Consider the following 20,937-nt stretch of genomic DNA (forward strand, 5'->3'; position numbering starts at 1 on the left):
TAATTGCTCTTACATAAATGTTTCAAGGAAGGAAATTTAGGAGATGTGACTATCTTTGTTCTCTATAAAAACCCAATATTCTTTGTGAAAATTTTCTGGGGTTTCAATGGCAAGAATTTTTATGGTTTTTCCTTGCATTTACGGGTGGAAAATGAATACCTTCTAGTCTGAGTGCTACTTTGTACCCCCTCTGCTATTACTTTTCTTTCTTCTGTCTTTCCCCATTTTTTTTTTGCCATAAAAAGTTTCTCACATATCCCCACCCATTTATAGAATTTAGGATTAAAAGCTATTTTGCTACAACAAAATGTTTTTTCAACAGGAGCCTCTTGTTTAACTGTTTGAAGACCACCACACTTCAGTTGTTCTTTTATATATTTAATCTCATAAATATACACCAGAAAAATTGAGAAAGTGGTTAGATACAATCAATTCTTTGAAAAAATAGCACATTTGATTTTCTTTTTCTGTTAAAAGCTCACAATTTACTAGCTAAGTAGTTTGTGAATATTTTTATATTCTTTTTATCTGTCAAAATGTACAATTTTAAAGGACTTATGAATTGTTTAATCCCACGGAGTTTTAATGCCAACTTTTTGCACTGGTGAATAATAGCCTAGGAAGAAGGTCAGTAATGAAGCTTTAACCCCACCAATAATTCAAAATCTCAATAAACTGGAAAAATCCCCCCCTTAGGAAGTCACAACAGGGTCCTCCATTCCTTTTAGATCTGTTTTATATATATATATATATATATATATATATACACACACACATATATATATACACACACACATATATACATATATATACATATATACACAAATATATACATATATATAAATTTTGTAATGTTTATTTATTTTTGAGAGGGAGAGGAGGAGCAGAGAGAGAGGGAGATACAGAATCCGAAGCAGGCTCCAGGCTATGAGCTGTCAGCACAGAGCCTGACGCAGACTTGAACTCACTAACCTAACCATGAGATCTTGACCTGAGCTGAAGTGGGACCTGAAGCTGACCTGAGCTCAACCGACTGAGCCACCCAGGTGCCCCTATATTGTTATATATTATTAATATTAACATATGTTTATAATGGATTTTGTAAATTCATTGAAAAGAAGCATACATAGGCTTCCTAGCAGTAAATCTTGTCATTGTCTTTGACTTTAGAATGTTAAAGGGGGAAATCCAAAATTCTTCTATTTTAAATAACCTAGAAGGAGAAGAATAACAATGGCACCAATCACAGGGCCCTTTCTCTTTTCTTCTCTAAAAGCACGTGAACACGCAGGAAGAGACCCACTTTCCTCCAGGCGGCAGTGCTGTGCATGTGCCATGGTTTTCACTCTCTTGTTCAGGGGCCGTTAGAAGTACTATCCACTTATATTCCATTACAATCGATTGAATATTATACATCAAAAAGTAGAGAGAAAATGTTTAAGATTTTATGAATGCAAGTGAAATGATTAGAGCTCACAAAAGCTTTGAATTTTCGAAGCTTAGCTTCTATCTTGTCCTTACATAAGCATCTTTGATCTTCTCTTCACCCAGCTTTTAGATGACTTTTATGTGGTCTTATAATTGTTTTATTATTTTAGGAGAATTAGTCATGGAGACTTCTTTTTTAAATTTTTTCTATAGAGGTTATTTTTAAAAGAAAGTTTCCATTCCATTGCAAGTCAGGGGATTTCTCAAACCAGATGGAATTAGTGTTTACTCTTCTGTGCGTTGTAAGGAATAAAAGATGGGAGAGTTAGGTTCTAATCTTAGATCTTCCATAAAATAATGTTGTGACCTTTGGCAAATCATTCATCTGTTCTGCTTTAATTTTTCTCTTACTGTAATGGACTACTTGTCACTTTTTTTCAAGATTAATAGAGTTAGTCAATTCTGAAGAGACTTGAAAACTATTTTACAAGTGTGAGGCGTTATTAATGTAAAAATCCAAGTTTTAAGGTTAGGTTGATAATAAACATTCTTTAATAAATAAGAAGAAACTGCGCAAAGGACAGTTAGCCTCCCTTCAATTTGTATTGTTTTCCTGCTAATAACCACCTTCAATTGTGCCTTCACATACACTGGCAAGTTGCCAAGGCTTTGCAAACTTTTCCTGTGGGGAACCCCTTAAGCATAATCTCTCAGAATAGAGACAGGATTCGGAAACACCTGGAACTCTTGATTTCTGTAGGCCAACCATTGGAAAGTCTCCAAATAACAGAATTGTCTTTATTCCTATGGTTCTATCACCATTGATTTACTATTTGCTCTATTGGACAAATGATTTTTTTCGTACTTTCTCTGTGATAAGGCACTGTTCTACACACTGGAGATACTATGGTAAACAAGGCATCATGTCCTTTTACTTTGAAAAGGAAGCAGGTTCCAAGAGAAATTTTGGTGAAGCAATTAGCAATTTTCCAGAAAGTCAGAGGTAGGCTCTGTTTATAATACAGAAAAAATTTACCTTCACCTCTGTTTTTCTTTCCTAGGTGCATACTTGAGCAAGGGTTTCCATTCTCTTCCTGCTTTTCATTCTTCCTGACTTGAGTAATACAATCAGTCCCCAACCATGGCACTCCTTGTCACATCCATGTTTTGTCATTAGTCTCTTTTAGTCTTTTGATCAGTGCCTGTAAGGCAATTTTTTTCCTAAAGCATTTGCCATGAAAACAAACTTTGAAGGCTCTGAGAAGTCCTACAGGACAGAACTCTCTTTAACATAATTTAACAAAGAATTTCCCAAACTTATTTGACCACAGATTGTGTTTCACCCCAACTCTCCCCTAATACTATCCCTTGGTGCTTATTATCTGAGTATCACATTCTAGGAACTGCTGCATTAAGCAAGCTTCAAAACCCTCTCTAACCTCTTTCCAATAATTCTCTCTCAAAGACAAGGTCTTGATAAAAAGTTTGAAACAAGAACATGTTTTCCCTTAGCAATATGTTTCCAAATTAAAAAAAAAATATGGCAAATATATAACTATTAGATTATTTGTTTTAATTACTAAAAGATAAGAAATACAATGCACCTGTTTTAAAGATTAGCACATTTATTCAAAATAAATTGAGAATAGAATTAAACAGATCAGCAATCACTGTAGTATTAGAAAATGTTGATGGTTTGAAAGAAAAAAAGGTTAATTGTATGAGGAAGGTGCTAAAATGATAACAGCTAGAAGTTTGCAAAGTATAGCTAGGTGAATCTAGTAATATTTCTAAAACTCTTGAAGATATCACCTTGAGATAAAACACCACTATTTAATATATAAACTAAAGCTCTTGTGGAACATGAAGACATGAGCTCAAGTCTGGAATTCATGGATTTATTCCATTCTTTCCATTTTTTTTTTAAATTTGTTGAGAAATAATTGACAAATACAATTGTATTTATTTTATTTGTACAATGGGATGATTTGTTATACATATACAGTGTGGAATGATTACCAAGATCAAGACAATTAACATGATCACCTCTTCACATGGTTCTCTTTCTTTCTTTTTCTCTCTCCTTTTTTTTTTTTTGTGGTGAGAGTGCTTAAGATCTATTTTCAGCCACTTTCAAGTGTACAAATGCCATGTTATTAACTATAGTCACCAAGCTGTACATTGGATCCTTAGAATTTATTCTTTTAACTGAAAATTTGTACCCTTTGACCTACATCTTCCCATTTTGCACCCCCCAGGCCCCCAGAAACCACCACTGTAGTCTTTATTTCTATGAAATCAGCTTTTTGTTTGCTTGTTTTTATTTGTTTCTGGTTTTACTTTTAGATTCCACATAGAAGTGATGCCATACATCACTTGTCTTTCTCTGGCTTATTTCACTTAACATAACGCCCTCAGGATCCATTCATGCTGTCACAAATGGCTGGATTTCTTTCTTTCTCATGGATAAATAATGCTCCACTGTATACACACCACATTTTCTTTATCTATTTATTTCTTGAAGACATTTCTTTTTCATTCATCTGTTTTTTTATTCTTATTTGCTTAGTTAAAATTCTTATAAAAATTTCCTGATTAGACTGCCAATTCAGTAAGCTTCCTTAACAGTACTGTGAGTAGATATCATTCAAATCTTTTCTGGCATGCAGTTGTGTTATACAGATGCCTACAAGGATCTGAGGAATGATGAAGTCTGATCTCTCAATCATAGATGAGAATGTCTTTTGCAAGGACTGGCATCTATGTCCTTGCTCACCCTTCTTGTTTCTTAACTCTGCTGTTCCTCAAAGTTCTGCCATTTTTGGGGTCTTCTCTCTTCATTCTAGACATTTTCTTTGGGCAATCCAGCTATCATAACTTTGTATGATATTTCATATACTTGACTCTGAAGAGATATACCTTTAACCAAGATATTTCCCTTCAGCTCAAGTCTAAATATCCACCTGAAGATGACCCTTCTCTGTGCCACAATCCACTCATTTACAACATAATAAAGCTGAATGCTTCATCTTTTACCTTAACCCACACTGATACCAAGCAGATAATGTGGACCAGGCTTTATTTGCACTTCACCTTTGTCCTTAGCAGACCTCTATCCCAGCATCTATAGTATTTTACTCTTCTTATCTATTCAATGATAATCTCCTCTTATTACATTCTAATGTTCTCAAGAACAGTAATTTAAAAATATACTTTTATTCTCTTATATCCTTTTGCAAATAGTTTATCTTCAGTATATGGCATAAGTCCTGGCACATAGAAAGTTCTTGAGTGGATCTGCATTGAGTGGGTAAGTCCAAGGAAAGAGACAAATTCAGGTGATGGGCTACAGAGAAAGTGTGGCACTGTGGTCTGGGAAGACATATTATCCTGAGAAGATAAATCTCTAACTAAGGGGTGAGTCCCAAGGGGGAAAAACATAAGATACCAGTTATACTATAAAAATGGGTGAAAGCGAGACTGACAGCCCTTTACTGAACATGAGTCAGGCTGCTGTCATCAAAGAGCCAGAGGGCTTTGCCTCTACTGTCTTAGCAATTAACAGAGTATATTTGTGTTGCCTTTTTCTCTTCCCAAACTGGGACTTCATGGAGGGCAGAACCCTATCACAATCATTTTTGTGTCTATGGTCCTTAGCTTAATGCCTAGAACACAGTAAACACTCAGGAAATACTGTTACATAAATAAATGGCCTAGTTAGTAAAACTGCTTGAGTCCCCCTCTTCTGATATGTAACTTAGAAAAAGTAGTAACTATTTTAGTGGTTATTTTCATAATTAAATGGGAAGGTATAAGTAAAACAACACTCACAAAGAGAATGGAAAGTACTATAAAAATATGTCATGTTCTTTAATGTTTGCTACTCTAAGACCGGAATTGTTTCCAAGGTTTGGAAGAAAAAACAAAGGAAGAAAGAAATGATAACATGTTTTGAGGGTCTACCAAATGTCTGCACTTTCACATGTTCCAGAGACTTCTGTGAAGGAAGTATGCCATTTCCAAGTAAGAAAACAGATGCTTCAGGCAATTAAGTGCCCAGCCCAAATCCAATAGTTAAAAGGAACAGCCTTGGCATTGAGAACTATGGCTTCTGAGTCTGACTCATGAGCTCTTTTGACTGTAAGGAACAGGAATTAAACTTCCTCGGTAGCAGTGGGTAGGTGGGTCAGACATGGAAAATCATATAGGAAGCTAATGTTTGGCCTCATATAAAGTAAACTGATTATGTTAACTGTGCAGGGAGACTGCTATAGCCACAACAAAAGTTTTCAAAGAAACTGATACTAATTAGTAATTAACCAATGTTCTCTTCACCAATCGTAACTTATCTTTAAATGTCTCTGTATTCCCAAGAACCTCTCTGACCTTTAAAAATACATGATCTAATATTAATCACTGGAAGAAAGAGGTGGTATTGAGAAGAAGCAGTGTCAATATGTAAAATCTCTTCTCTTGGGATCTATGCATAATGACTAGCATATTTTTTCCCAATTTGAGGAGCATTTCCATTCTATTTCCTTGTATGGGAAGACAACAGTTTTGTGGATGATAAATGGATCTTTAATCACTCCCATTCCTACTCCTGTCTTCTCTCCTCCATCTCAGACTTGCTTTCAGGTCTTTTAAGTTCTTCTTCTTGACTTCATTTTTCTACATTAACAGATTTGGCAGAGCAGCTTGGAAACCCTCTGGGAGCAGAAAACCAACATATTTAGATGTTTATTGCAGCTGGGGAATTATAGTTACATCCACTCCCACAGACCGCAGTGTTGCCATATTCAAATGTCTGAAGGGTAGCTTCCGAGGGTTTTAATGCATTGTCTTTCTTCACTTAGGTCCAAAAGACTCAAACCTATATAATATCCTACATTAAATTGCATGATAGACCAGTCCTGTTAGCCTATTTGAAATAGAGTCATGTTTGTTATTTTATAGTCTACATGCTCAAACTGTCACACATGAAGTTTTCCTGAATGATTTTATGAATAATAATTTAGCCATGTATTATGTAGACTCAGGAAGCAATCTCTTCCTTACTGATTCTTAGAAGAGACTTAGTTCTCATGTGGTAAAAACTGCTTCATATGTCTTTGGAATAATGAAATATACATATTTTTTTCCTGATAATTAAAACCTTAAATGAAACATGTATCATCCTCTTATAGGATAAAATTAATAATGAAAGCATTAAATTCTCTAGAAATGCTTATTGTGGTATATGTTCTTCATTATTTTAATGTAGTTTGAAAACAAGAAGTGGTCCTGGGTACCATAAATGTAATATTAATTATATTAACTATGCAATCAATAAGAAATTACCAACAGAAACAAAACTAGTATTGAATGCATGACATAATACAGACCTAGTATCTATTGTATTTAAAAATGGAGGCAAGTATTCTTATTGCTGGGCTTTAAGAGAACAACAAACTCTAACCTTCATGAAAGCAAAATCAATTTTTCATTATCTCCTTCAGTTTATACTCCCACAATAACTTTCAGTTTGGATTAGTACTTAAAAGCCCCCAGTTCTAGAGCCCAACTGTCAGATTATAAGCAGGCTCTTCCACTTAAGGGCACGATGCCCTTTGGCAAGTCACTTCACCTTCTTGTGCCTTGGTTTCCTTGTCCATGGTACTGGGAGATGAATAGTACTTACTTCGTATGCAGACTGAAGGAGATAATACATTAAGAGCACTTACAGGAGTGCTCAGCACATACAACGCCTATATAAATATCTGCTATTATTGTTGGTGTTTCTGTTGTTGTTATTTTCATTATCACTGGTATTATTGACATACTGGCTTACAATTAACTGATGGCAAATGATGAGGAGGAATACATTAATGAATGTACCCTGACATACATTCTTTTTCTTTTCTTCACAAAACAAACGAACAAAAACTTCCACTGCAAGGTTGAGTACATTTGAGCAGCAAGTCAGGCCTTAAACAATAGAGCACACAAACACACACACATTGTGAGGAGTTCTATGAAAGAGAAGAATAGGATAAAATGATAGAGACTAGAAGGGGGTGGGTGAGAAATTAATTTAGACTGGATTATCAAGAACAATACCACTGGGAAATTGGCATTTAAGATGGCACATGGAGGATGAAAAGAAGCCTGTATGTGAGGAGTTCAGGGGAGAACCTTCCAGGTGGAGGAAACAGCATGTATGAAGAATGGCAAGGGAGTCTGTTGGGGCAGGCCACAAGATAAGAATGAAGAAGTCAGGAGGGCTGGGTCCCCCGGGAAATTGGAAGGAAGTTAAGAACAGTGGGCTTTATTACAAGGGCAACAGGAGACCTCTGAAGGATTATAAGCCAGATGGTGACATCCTCAGGGTTTAAAATGTAAAAGCTTGTTACAGATGCTTCCTAGATAACAAAACGGAGAAGGTAAGAATGGCAGAGACAACTTAGGAAAGTACTGCCATATTCCAGTCCAGAGCAAAGTATATACACTACAATGGTAACAGCAAACAATGGGAAAAAACGTGAGTAAGTAATGCATGTGGGAGGTAATAGTGACTTACTACCGAAGCATTTCATATAGGGATTGAAGGAGAATAAATCAAGGACTCGTATGTTTCTGATATGAACTGTGGGGAGACAGTTGCCCCAAAATGAGAAAACTGAGTGAGTAGAAGGTGTTGGTGCTGTTTGAGTCTATTTTTATTCAAGTTATAAGCATGTGGAGGTATCAAGAAAGCAGTATGATAGAAAAGTCTGATGCTCAAAACAGGAATTTTAGCTAGAGGTGGAAGTTAGGGACCCATAAGCAAATAGATAATATTTAAAGCTGTGATGCTGGATGAGCTCAGTTACAGACAGGTGGAACTAGAGAAGAGTTCAGTGAGGCAGTCACTCTGGGACAGGGAGGCAGAGGCAATGATGCTATGGGATGCGAATGAGAAGGGCTGGTTACACAGTGCGCAGGGGGTGGAATCTAGGAGGGTGAAGTCATGGCATCCATGTGATATTTCATGAAAGACTGAATGCTCCCGAATGACTTGAATGCTACTGGGAAATCTAGTAAGATGAGAATGGAAAAATACTCTAGATTTGTGATGTGGAGGCCATTTGTGATTTAGGCAAAAACAGTTTTATTGGTGTAGTATGGTTAGATGTCTTATTGAATTGCTTCACGTTGACAGGTAAGAGAGAATTGGAGACACTGGTTGTAGACAACATTTGTATTTATGAAAATTGGTCTTCCTTGTTTTTGGGGAAAAATGTTTAATCATAATGTAATTAAAATCATGCTGAAGAAAGCAGCATTTATTAAAATACACACTCCTCTGATAAGTGTTCTAAATCTTTTTTTTTTTTTGCCATTAGAGACCTCTTCTCTCCTGTTGTCTCACATTCCTCCTCCAACAAAAAAGATATATATCAGAATTGCCATATGGTGAGAAGGAGCAGGCAGATAGAAAGATGTTTATAAAAACAAAATAAAACCCGGGAGAGACAATGTAAGCCAAAAGAAAAGGGGCAGATGGATAAGCTTACACAGAAGAATTAGCCCTTAGCCTCTGCACAATCAATAAATGTTGACTGGCTATTGACAAGAAAGGGGACAGGAGAGCAAGAGAAGCACATTGGGGGGAAAGGCATTTCTTCATAACAGCTGCCGTTGCCACCACCAAGCAGCTGTTCAGGTCCACAGCTCACAACTTTTTGCTCCCCTTACAACTCTCCTCAGAGGCCCAAACTCACACCCTGATACTGCAGTCTTAGAAGAGATGTCATGTGTGATTTATAATGTACTGAGCCAGAAACTGTTAAATCACTGAGTAGGCCAGGAGAAAACTGTGTCTATGCAATGAGTGAATGGAGTTTATGCTCTGCTTTCTCTACACCCTGAGCTTTGGTGATCCTCAAAGCCAAGTGGTAATACGCAGTCAAACAGAGTTACGGCATTTCCAGCTATAAAGACGAAACCATATTTTAGAGGTTTAGAAAGAGAAAAATTCTCTCCTTTCCTCAGCAGGATTACATTTAGAATGGTTAAGATGAGGTTAGGTTTAAATTATTGTACCCTACATTCACCCATCCATGTCTATTGGGAATAGTGTTCTTGATTATGCACAGTATCTTACTTGTGCTTTTCTATGCCCCAGATGAAGAAGCTCTTTTACTGTCTATTACATAGTTCATATGATCCCTTACCCACAGGGAGCTGAAATACCAAACAAATTTCTTTTATTTTAAAAATACAAATAGTAATTTATTAATTATTTAGAGGTGTCCTAAGCAGAAGCAAGAATATTTCAATCACCATAAAAGCATATATCTCAAAATCAAATATACAATCAACTGTATTGTTAACCAGGTTATCTTCTTGGTAAATGTGGATGTGGTGGGAGGCCCCTCTCTGGCTGTAAGAAAGAATGAGTCGCCGCTCAACCCCGCAATAGAATATACCTCTATTGACACAACGATGCCTGTCCTCTGGATAGCATTGCTCATTTTAATACCAGAGGACAAAAATGACACTACTAAATATTTTGTTATTTTTTTCACATATCACTAAAATATCACTAGCAATACTAGTATTTTTTTAACAAACAGGTTCATAATTCACGCATTTTTTAAAGTGAAAATCAATATGTATTACATTTCCACACAAACATATCACCACATGCATCTAGTATTATTTTGTGGAGGAAGGGTAAAGGGGAATGACAGGAGGCCAATGGCTTGTAGGAGTTGAGTGCGAAAGAAGGCTGGGAGACGACACGGAGGATATGAGAGGGGGAGGCAGTGACTGGAAGGCAGAAAAGGATAAGAATGAGAGCACAGGAGAGAGTCAACAAAAGTGAACGAAACTACTGATGTATATCTGAAACAACTGTAGTGCACATATAAAAATAGTACGAGTTCGATTTTTAAAAGCACAGAATATCTGAAGGCCACTATTACATTTAATAAAGAAGTCAAGAGAAATACTGGTGAACATTTGCCTTTTGCTTTCCTTTCTTCAGGATTTATGCAAGACCACCCAGAAAACTCCTATTTATTCACAGTCTATAATTACTAGGTTTCATCTTTACTTATTGCTTCTGACAAATAAAAACATATGTTAACGTGCTCTAGTCTAAATACTAGTGTTCGGCACTAATGATTTAATTACCATGGCATGCAATCTATGTACACATTTATTCTATTCATTTCCTGCATTAAGTAAATCTTCCATGACCCAGACTTATTTGGAAAGTGACAGTAAAATGTAAGAAACTAATCCAAAACATTGACTGTTTCATCTGGGGGAATTGGACCATGTAGAGAACAAAAGCAGAGGGAGATGAGATTAATTCACTCCTTGTATATTTATTGAGCACTATACTAAACATGAGGGAAACGCACATGAATAAGTGCAATTTTTCCATCAAGGAACTTACCCTTTAACTAGGGGGTGGGGAGGAGTGAAGATAATAAACAATTAAATCCGATGTGACACATGTTAGGAAAAGGGTGAAACCAGGTGCTATGGGAGGGATTTTATCCCAAATTAGAATGTGAAAAGAAGGGAGAAGTGACAGAAATGGCAGAAGGAATGAGTCCTAAGCTGAAGTTTGGACAGGGTGTAGGTGTATTAATATTCCAGCAGAGATCCATGACCAATGGGAGTTGAAGAGGACAAGACAGGTTCAGGGAGGTGAGATTAGGTTGTTTGTGGAGCAAGGTTGGACATGAAATCTGTATCAGGGAAAACCGTGAGGGGTGCATGGAGAGGAAAGCAGGTGTAAGACCATTACAGGCCTGCTTTTGCTATTTGAACTGAACTGAAAAACCATGCAGAATACTGGGAAAAGATGAAGAAAGGAAGGACAGACATATACTTGCACTCTAGAAATAGGTCTCTGACAACATTAAGGAGGATGGATCAGAGAAAGTGATGTGCTGAGAGATGGGTGTGTTCCAGGGTAGTTCAGTGAAAAATTGGAGGATACCTGAGTAATGATTAGATACTTGTATAGTGAGCAGAGTAATGGCCATGAGTATTAAGCTAAAAGGACAAAGAAGAGAGTGACTGAATGATGAGAAGAGAATTGGGGATCCAATCATGTATCCATGACCTCAAAAAACAAATGTAGAATAAGGGAGGAGATGTGCGTGTCATGGGAAAAGATGGCCTAGTTATGGGAGGAGTAAACCAGGATTGAGGTGGGAAGATGAAGGGAAAGCCCTTGAAAACTGAGAATATCAGAGAATTTATCTGCTTTAGAATAGGGATCTCAAAAGAACAGTGTACTGAGAGAGGAAAGAGCTAAGATTAGAGGTGTGAAGAATAGAAGAATAGCATGGGGGTTATGTTCATGGATGAGGACAGATGGCCGGAGGAGTTTGATTCTGGTTATGACAAAAGATGACAGGGGCGTGAAGCATCTTGGGTTCTCTAATAACTCTTACATGGTCACACAGATGGTGAACAAGAGAGCTGGTCATGTATCCCTGCTTTCTTAACTGTCAGTCCTGGTATATTTACAGGTTTGTCTACACACACGCACGCACACACACGCACGCACACACACACACACACACACAGACATATGCACATATGTGTGTGTGTGTGTGTGTGTGTGTGTGTGTGTGTGTACCCATTTAGTTTCAGGATTTATCATAAGACAAATGCATATCCTTTGAAAAGAATAAATGTGAAACTAGTGACAAAATTTTACCCTGGTTTTCTAAATAGAGATATTGATATAAAAAATGTAGCTTTTCCCCAAAATTTGAACCCTTTTAAGAGAACTAATTATACATTAAATAAACTAAAAATGAAAGAAGTTCCTTCAACTATTATATATATCAAAATATCTGACAGCCTCTTAAAGGCTTTTAAACAGTACAATTGGTTTTATTAGTTGAATTGTTTTAAAAAAGTTTACAGGAAAACGTTTTGTAGCCTTCCAGGTAAGGGTGAGAGTATGGGATGAAATTCAATTTAAATGACAGATAGTACTGAAATAGAGAAAAGCTGTCATCTATATTAGAAACTAGAGAAGGTTGCCTTCCTCATAGCAGACCCTTCAAGGAACATCTAAATGTATGCAGGTAAGGGGGCGCTTGGGTGGCTCAGTCGGTTGGGCGGCCGACGTCGGCTCAGGTCATGATCTCGCAGTCTGTGAGTTCGAGCCCCGCGTCGGGCTCTGTGCTGACACCTCAGGGCCTGGAGCCTGTTTCGGATTCTGTGTCTCCCTCTCTCTGACCCTCCCCCGTTCATGCTCTGTCTCTCTCTGTCTCAAAAATAGACATTAAAAAAATTAAAAAAAAATAAATGTATGCAGGTAGGGACAACTGAATGCTGGAGCATCCTACTAGAAACCAACTACTTCTCCACTAGTTAAGTGAGGAATCCCTCACTCTCGATCCTGTGCATATACCCTGCATACTTGTCTTTTGTATTTACTTGGCCAGAGGTAATTTTCTATACTTTTAGGATGAATTTTGCAGTTCTATTTTTTTTTCAGCAAACCACCCTTTATGTCCATTGTTAGTTCATGTGGTTGGGATGGTGCTGACAGTATCTGTATTAAAAAGTATTGGATTTAGCTGTAAATGAAGGAAAAATCCAAGATAACAGTTAAAGCAAAGTTAAAATTTATTTTTTCATGAAAATTAAGACTGAAGGGAGACCAGGATTGGCAAGGTGCCCTTTGATGTTACAGATCTAAACTCCATCATTTCTGTTGATCTACCAACCTGTCCCATTAAGTTTACTTTTCTGAAGTGGTATATACCACTTATTACTTGCTATTGATCAGAACACTGCCACAAGCACATATCTAGCTGAAACAGAGGCTGGAGAATTAAGCCATGAGGCCAACTAAAATCCAAGGATTGTCTTTATAAAGTAAGAAAGGGAGAATGGATTTTCAGTGAAACTAGCAATCTCTGCCACACCACTCTTGGTTCTAGAGTGGAAAATCAGAGCATTGTATGTCCTTGGCTGCCATGATTGGTTCAGAGATAGGTTCACGTCCAAAGCCTGTATACTACAAAGTGTACCAGAGATTTTAAGAGAAATGACAAATAGAGCAAGCCAAGCAGATAAAACTAAATTCCAGGAAACTCTCTTCCTCTAGACTTAATAGTGGATCAACATAAGCCTGGAGCTGCTAGAGACCACCATAAGAGTAAAGCCAAAAAAGAAAGCTGATTCAAGAGATGGAGAGATGAGAATAACAACATCTTCCGCCTGGAACTGAGCCTAAATTTTGGCTAACTTAGATATTTCAATTAAGTGAGTCAATAACTTTTTGTTGGGTTTTTAATACATAGGATGAAAAGTTTATTGATGACAAGAGAGGGCTGGAGATAAGGGAAATACAAAGGTAATATACCACTTGTATTCTATTTTACCACCATGAATCATTTCCATTTAAAAACTAAATCTGGGGGCACCTGGGTGACTCAGCTGGTTAAGCATCCAACTCTTGGTTTCAACTCAGGTCATGATCTCACAGTCATGAGATCAAGCCCTGTGTTGGGGTCCATGCTTCGTGTGCAGCCTGCTTAGGATTCTCTCCCTCCCTCTCTCTCTCTTCCCCTCTCCCACTCATGCTCTCTTTCCAAATAAATGCATAGACATTAAAAAAAACCCTAAATCTGGTTCAGGATGGTGCGCTTCCATTCACAAAAATAAAAGACTTAAAGAACAAATAACCCCACATCCAGACACATTCTTGTAAAGTTTTAGAATATTAAGAAAACTAAAGCATCCTAAAATTTTTCAGAAAGAAAAAGGAAATGTCCACAAAAGAATAAAAATCAGACTTCCATCAGAATTAACAGCAACATTAAATGCTAGAGAACAGAGACATGTTTATAGCATTGAAGGAAAATAAGTTTCAACCTTGAATTCTAGCATCACAAAAAGTTGTAACCAAGTATAACAAAGTAAGATATTTGTAGATGTTTAAAAGCCTAAAAATCTTACCACTATCTTCTTTATTTATATATAATTTTTTAAATGTTTATTCTTGAGAGAGAGAGAGAGAGAGAGAAACAAAGACAGAGACAGAGCACGGGCAGGGGACGGGCAGAGAGAGAGGGAGACAAAGAATGTGAAGCAGGCTCCAGGCTCTGAGCTCTAAGCACATCTTACACAACCTGGGAGATTGTATGTAATTTGTAAACACAGATTACACAACCTGTGAGATCATGACCTGAGCCGGAGTCAGACGCTCAACTAAGTCACCCAGGCGGCCCCCACTATTTTCAATATGTAAGTGTATTCACTAGTTCGCAACTGAGATCAGAAATACCAGTTGCTCCAATGGAATGTTTTTCTGACTTCTTTGTAAAATATATTTGTAGCCAGTATTCATATTTGTGAGTAAAATATATGGTAACATGGCTAGTATAGCAGTTCCACGATGTCACCTGGGGACCCAGGTTCTCCTCTTTTTATTGTGTTGTTCTTAGTGCATGGCTTCCATATTCAAGATTGCCTCATGTTTCAAATGACTGCTGGAGTTCCTCCCATCACTTCTGCATTTCAGTTAGAAGTAGGTACATGTGTGTCTGTGGAGAGCTTACCAATTGCTCTTACCAATGAAGTTGCACCCAATGCAACTAATTCTCACTTATTAGAATTACCTGGCTGCAAGGTAGAATATTTTATTTGTTCACTTGGTGGCCTAAAAAAATAAATTGGGACTGTTCCTAAGTAAGAAAAGAAGGATGGATACTGAGGTCATTAGGTATCACATCATCCAATGAACAGCCAGTTACACCTCCCAAATCTCATTCTGTAAAATTAGCTGAATTTGTACACTGAGTAAATGAGCATGTAGATTAAGAAATAAAAAGATGTAAGAACAAGGAAACTAAGAACAATAAAGAAAAAACCTCTACTAAAATAAAAACAAAAACAAAACCAAAAGTACCTCAGGATGGCAGTGATCTGTCAGGCCTAAAAGTGGTTGATTTAGAATGCAGTGGCAGTAGAAAAAATGGTGGCCTCTGTGAGAGTCATGAGAGTGGTCTCTGAAGGTAAAGGTCTTGAGAAGAAGTGTGCGATTAAGGAGAATGAGCAAACCTGAGGCAAGAGAAAGCATGTTATTCAAGATAAAAGGAAAAGCAATACAAAATTCCAGGAAAAAATTAAATTGTATATAAACAATTGATTTCAAGCAATTGTTGGGATGTAAGAGAATTCATCTTTGTCTTGATGCTCCTAATATTCTCTTCCAAGTGGCTCAGGAGTTATGGTATTGTTTACATAGGAAAAGGAATGTAATCCTAGTGCTTATTCATAATAATATAATAATGTCTTAATGGTTTTCAGCTTTAGTCAACCCATGGACAAACTGTGTTAAGACTTAGTTGTAAAGGCAGAAGTTAGAATGTAAATATTAACAAAATTCCAGCATAACTGTAAAATAATAGCCCACAGACAATGGGAAGTGGAAGGGTAGAGGAATTATGAAAGAGAATAGAGGCACATTTAAAACACTAAATAAGATCTAATAGCCAATAGAGTAATCACACACACACACACACACACAGACACACACACACACACACAGACACACACACACACACAAATACTATCAAGAATTGAGAAGGGAAGGAAGGGAGGTTAAAAGTTTACTAAAGAAAACTTTTATTTTTAATTTCAGCAAATCAATACTTGTTTGGAATGCTTAAATTGAAACAGAGGTATTAAATATATTATTTAGTGTTTCGAAGGTAACAGAAAGTAAAACAGGTTGCTCCTGGGGAGAGGGACTAAGAGTATGAACAAGTATGGGATGGGGAGGTGTAGAAATTATGACAGGCTAAACTTATTATTTGATTTATTCACACATATCTTTATAAATATGGCAAAAATAAAAGCAGCAATACTAAAAGCCTTCAAGTTTCGCCTGGGAGTCTTACAAAGTACAGATCTCACTCAGCAGAGAAGCAAGAGCTTGTCACTGGGGTAACAAGGGCTTCTGTTTGATGTGGTGTGTGACAGGTAGGGAACTGGCCACAGACACAGTGTGAACCTACTCCAGCCAAACAGAAACTGGATACCAAAAATTGATCACTGGTGAAGTAGCTTTACTAAACACAGGAGGAAACAAGCATAGAAAATGTTCCTCTGCCGGGACTGTATTCAACTTGGACTCTCTCCTCTCAGGTTGTTGCATTACTTAATTATTGATTGAATTTAGATCTACCAGTTTTGTTAGCGTGTTTGGAAATTCTAACTATAGTCAGGCATATAGTGAGTGGGGACGAGGATATTCTGTTTAGAGATGTATACATCTTAGATAAACATCATGTGGGGTCAATGAAAATATTCACAATATAAGAAAATAGATTAATACTCGTTATTATGAAGAAATAGATTGCAATTTTAGAATAATAATGAAAACCAACAGAATTAAATTGTACAAATTACTGAAATGTTAGGATAAGATTAGGAATGATTATATGGTATATTAGTCAGGAGAGGCAGGTGTTGCTGCAGTAGCAAATAGTCTAAAACCTCAGTGACTTAAAGCAAGATTATTTTATTTTTTGTTTATTTCACAGATTTATATGGGCTGAAAATGGGCTCTGTTCTACATTGTCTTCACTTCACTTCACTTCACTTCACTTCACTTCACTTCACGGGATAATAAAGGAGCCACTACCCTATGTGGAGTAATGCTGATCACAGAGGTACATGGTTTATAGAGAAGAGTATGGCCAATATCACATAGCTTCTAAAGGCATGTAAGCAGTAAGATCCACGTTTGTCTTCCATTCACAGTTCACACGCCAAATCAAGTGACCTGGCCATAACTGATTAAGGAAGGTCCCTGTGACCTGAAGAAAGAAAACTCAATATGTGTAAACAGCCTTAATCACTTAATATTATATTAGAAAATGAAAAAGGGATTTCAGAATGAAATTCACCAGTAGAGGAGCGCCTAGCTGGCTCATTTGGTCAAGCGTCTAACTTCAGCTCAGGTCATGATCTCACAGCTCCTGAGTTTGAGCCCCATGTCGGGCTCTGTGCTGACAGCTCAGAGCCTGGAGCCTGCTTCAGATTCTGTGTCTCCCTCTCTCTCTGCCCCTCCCATGCTCATGCTCTGTCTCTGTCTCAAAAATAAATAAAACATTAAAAAAAATTTGAAAGTCACCAGTAGAAATTCAGAATTGAATTGTAAACTTGGAAAACTAAATGATTAATTTGAAAGACAAATGATAATTACTCCCAAAGTGTAGTAGAAATATTCATAAAGACAATAAGAATGAATACAGAAGCTACTGAAGGCCAGAGACAGAAGACCCAATGAAACATGCAATATTTCTTAATAAAGAAGAAAGGAAAAACACCGAAGAAGCTTTGGTCTGAGAAAGGCTCATGTGTACAGATCAAAATGCTCACTGAGCAGTAGGAAAGGTTAATGGAAAAATCAAAATATTTAGATATACCCTGGTTCTGTTTTAAAACCTCAAGAATAATGAAAGAAACCTGGGTATCCAGAAAGGGATTTTTTTTTAATTTTCCTGAAACTGAAATATAACATAAAGAAAAGTACATAAATTGTCATTGAACAGCTCAATTAATTACCCATGAGAATACAGTTGTGTTCACTACTCAGGCTAAGAAATGGAACATTCCTGTACCTTAAAAGACATTCCCATGCAGTCTTCTCCCCAAAGATAACCACTATCCTAACTTCTAAAACTATTTTAGTTTTGCTTAGTTTCAGACTTGATATAAATGGAACCACATAATGGAGGTTCTCTTACATGACTTTTTTTTGTCTTATCATTATGTTGAGATTCCAACATGTTGCTTTATTATAATTGTGGTAGATTCAGGTTCATTTTTGGACATAATTCTACTATGTGAATATACTAAAATATTTACTTATTCTAGTGTTGATATACTTGATGCAGTTGTTTCACGTTGTTTGCTGTTACAAATAATGATTCTTTAAACATTCTCATACATATTTTTTGCCTCACTCACATATTTCTGCTGGATATGAAATTGTGAAATTTGATACTACATTGTTATCTTTATTGGAGGCCATCTCTGGCTGCCATGTTAAAAATTACAGTCCTCTTTTCTCTTAGAGCTCACATTCCCTTTTCTCTGCTTTATTTTCTCCACAGCACTCAATCCTCATCAAATAAACTATGTACTACTCATTTATTTTGTCTACTCATTTTTATTGTCTGTAGTTTGCTCACTGAAATATAATCTCCATTAGGGCTGAGGTTTGTGTTTACTTTGTTAATGGCTGTTTCCCCAACATATAGAAGAGGTGCTCAATAACTTTTGTATGAATTAATTATTTTATATCATTATGAGTGAGGCACAATATTGAATCATATATTTATTGCACATTTGTAATTGTTTTTCTGTACACTGTCTGTTTGTAGCTCTTGATTCTTCTTCAAGATCGTATATGTGCATCTTGAGAATTTGAAAAATTTACTTTGTGTCTGTTACATGTGTTGAAAAATTGTTTTCCAGTCTGCTGTTGGCCTTTTGACTTCATTTATGGTAATTTTTTAAAAATATGTTTTATTTTTATGAAGTTGATGTTATCTCTCTTTTTTTTCTTTCTTTAAGGTTTCTAGATTTTATGTTCAATTTAAAAAGGCCTTTCTCATTTCAATATTATGAATAAATTCACAGTGTTTTCTTTCTAGGACTTTTATGCTTAGTTTAAATCTTTGCTCCATAAAAATTTATTTTGTTTTGAGGAATGAAGTGAGGATCCAGCTTTACTTTTATCTAACATAATTTATAGAATTATCCTTGTCTTCCCCACTAATTTGAAATGGCATCATTACCTTACTGTAAAACAAATCATGTTTCAATCAATTTATTTTTGTTTTACTGTTTCATTGTTTGGCCTAACTAATCTCTAATGTCATTATAAACAGTCATTCATCTCTAGTGCTCATATTTAAATTTTTGCTTATTTGTTTGTTTTAGAGAGAGAGTACATGAGTGGGGAGAGGCAGAGGGAGAGAGGGAATCTTAAGCAGGTTCCACGCTCAGTGAGGAGCCCAACACGGGGCTCAATTCCATGACCACTGGGATCATGACCTGGGCTAACATCAAGAGTCAGACACTCAGCTGACTGAGCCACTCAGGCACCCCTGTAACATATTTTTTTTTAATTTTTTTAAATGTTTATTTATTTTTGAGACAGAGAGAGACAGAGCATGAATGGGGGAGGGTCAGAGAGAGGGAGACACAGAATCTGAAACAGGCTCCAGGCTCTGAGCTGTCAGCACAGAGCCGGACGCGGGGCTCGAACTCACGGACCGCGAGATCGTGACCTGAGCCGAAGTCGGCCGCTCAACCAACTGAGCCACCCAGGCGCCCCCTGTAACATATTTTAAAGTTGCATATCTACCCATCTCTATTATTAGAATTTTCTAATTTCCTCCATTGTTAAAAGATGTCCTAAAAGATCTTCACATTTTTATTTTACAAGATGAACTTAATATATTTTGTTTAGTTTCATACAACATGCAAAATCAAATCCCAAATTAAACACTACAAAGAAAGAAGCATGCAAACAACAACAAAATCCTCTTCTTTGTTAATTGGGTTTGTGTTGAATATATAAGTTAGTTTAGTGAGAAGTGACATAACGATGGGACTGTATCTTCCTATCCAAAAGCATATATCTTTTCAGTTATCTAAATCCTCTTTAATCAGTCTTAGATTTTTAACAGATTTTTAAATTAAGTCTAATGCAATAATTATAAAATTTATGTCTAAGTATCTTTCCATGTTTCCTTGTTGTTTTGAAACAATATACTTTTTCTAACATTCTGTTTTCTATTGTTTGAACATAGGCAATCTAAGGCTTTTAATGTATTAACTTTCCATTCCGTCACCTTATTAAATTCTAATATTCCTCTAACAGGAATTATATCCAATTCTAAAGGCATATAGGCATTATTTTCTATAACTATGATAATTTTACCTTGAAAAAAAGAGTTGATAAAAGCAGAATTTTATTAATACAAAAGAGAAAAATATATAGAATTGATTTATAAATCTGAGATTTAAGAATATTAAAAAATCCAATTAAGAGTATTGATCAAATAGGTACATGTTAGGGAGGCCTTCCAAAGAAAAATACAGAGAGAGGGAAAATATGCAATATACACTAACAGATCGAAAAAATCACTAAAATGCTAAGTATAACCCTTTGTTTCTTTTGCCATAATTTTTAGGTCTATGATCCATCTGAGTTAATTTTTGTGTATGGTCTGAGATAAGGTCAAGGGTCACTTTTTTCTTTTGGGATATTCATTTATTCTAATATCCTTTATTAAAGATACTATTTTTTTTTATTTTTTTAATGTTTATTTTTTTTGAAGGAGAGAGACAGAGTGTGAGCAGGGGAGGGGCAGAGAGAGACACACACACAGAATCCAAAGCAGGCTCCAGGCTCTGAGCTGTCAGCACAGAGCCTGACGCGGGGCTTGAACCCACAAGCTGTGAGACCATGAC

This window comes from Prionailurus viverrinus, chromosome C1, assembly GCF_022837055.1.
Source record: "Prionailurus viverrinus isolate Anna chromosome C1, UM_Priviv_1.0, whole genome shotgun sequence".
In the NCBI taxonomy this organism is placed as follows: Eukaryota; Metazoa; Chordata; class Mammalia; order Carnivora; family Felidae; genus Prionailurus; species Prionailurus viverrinus.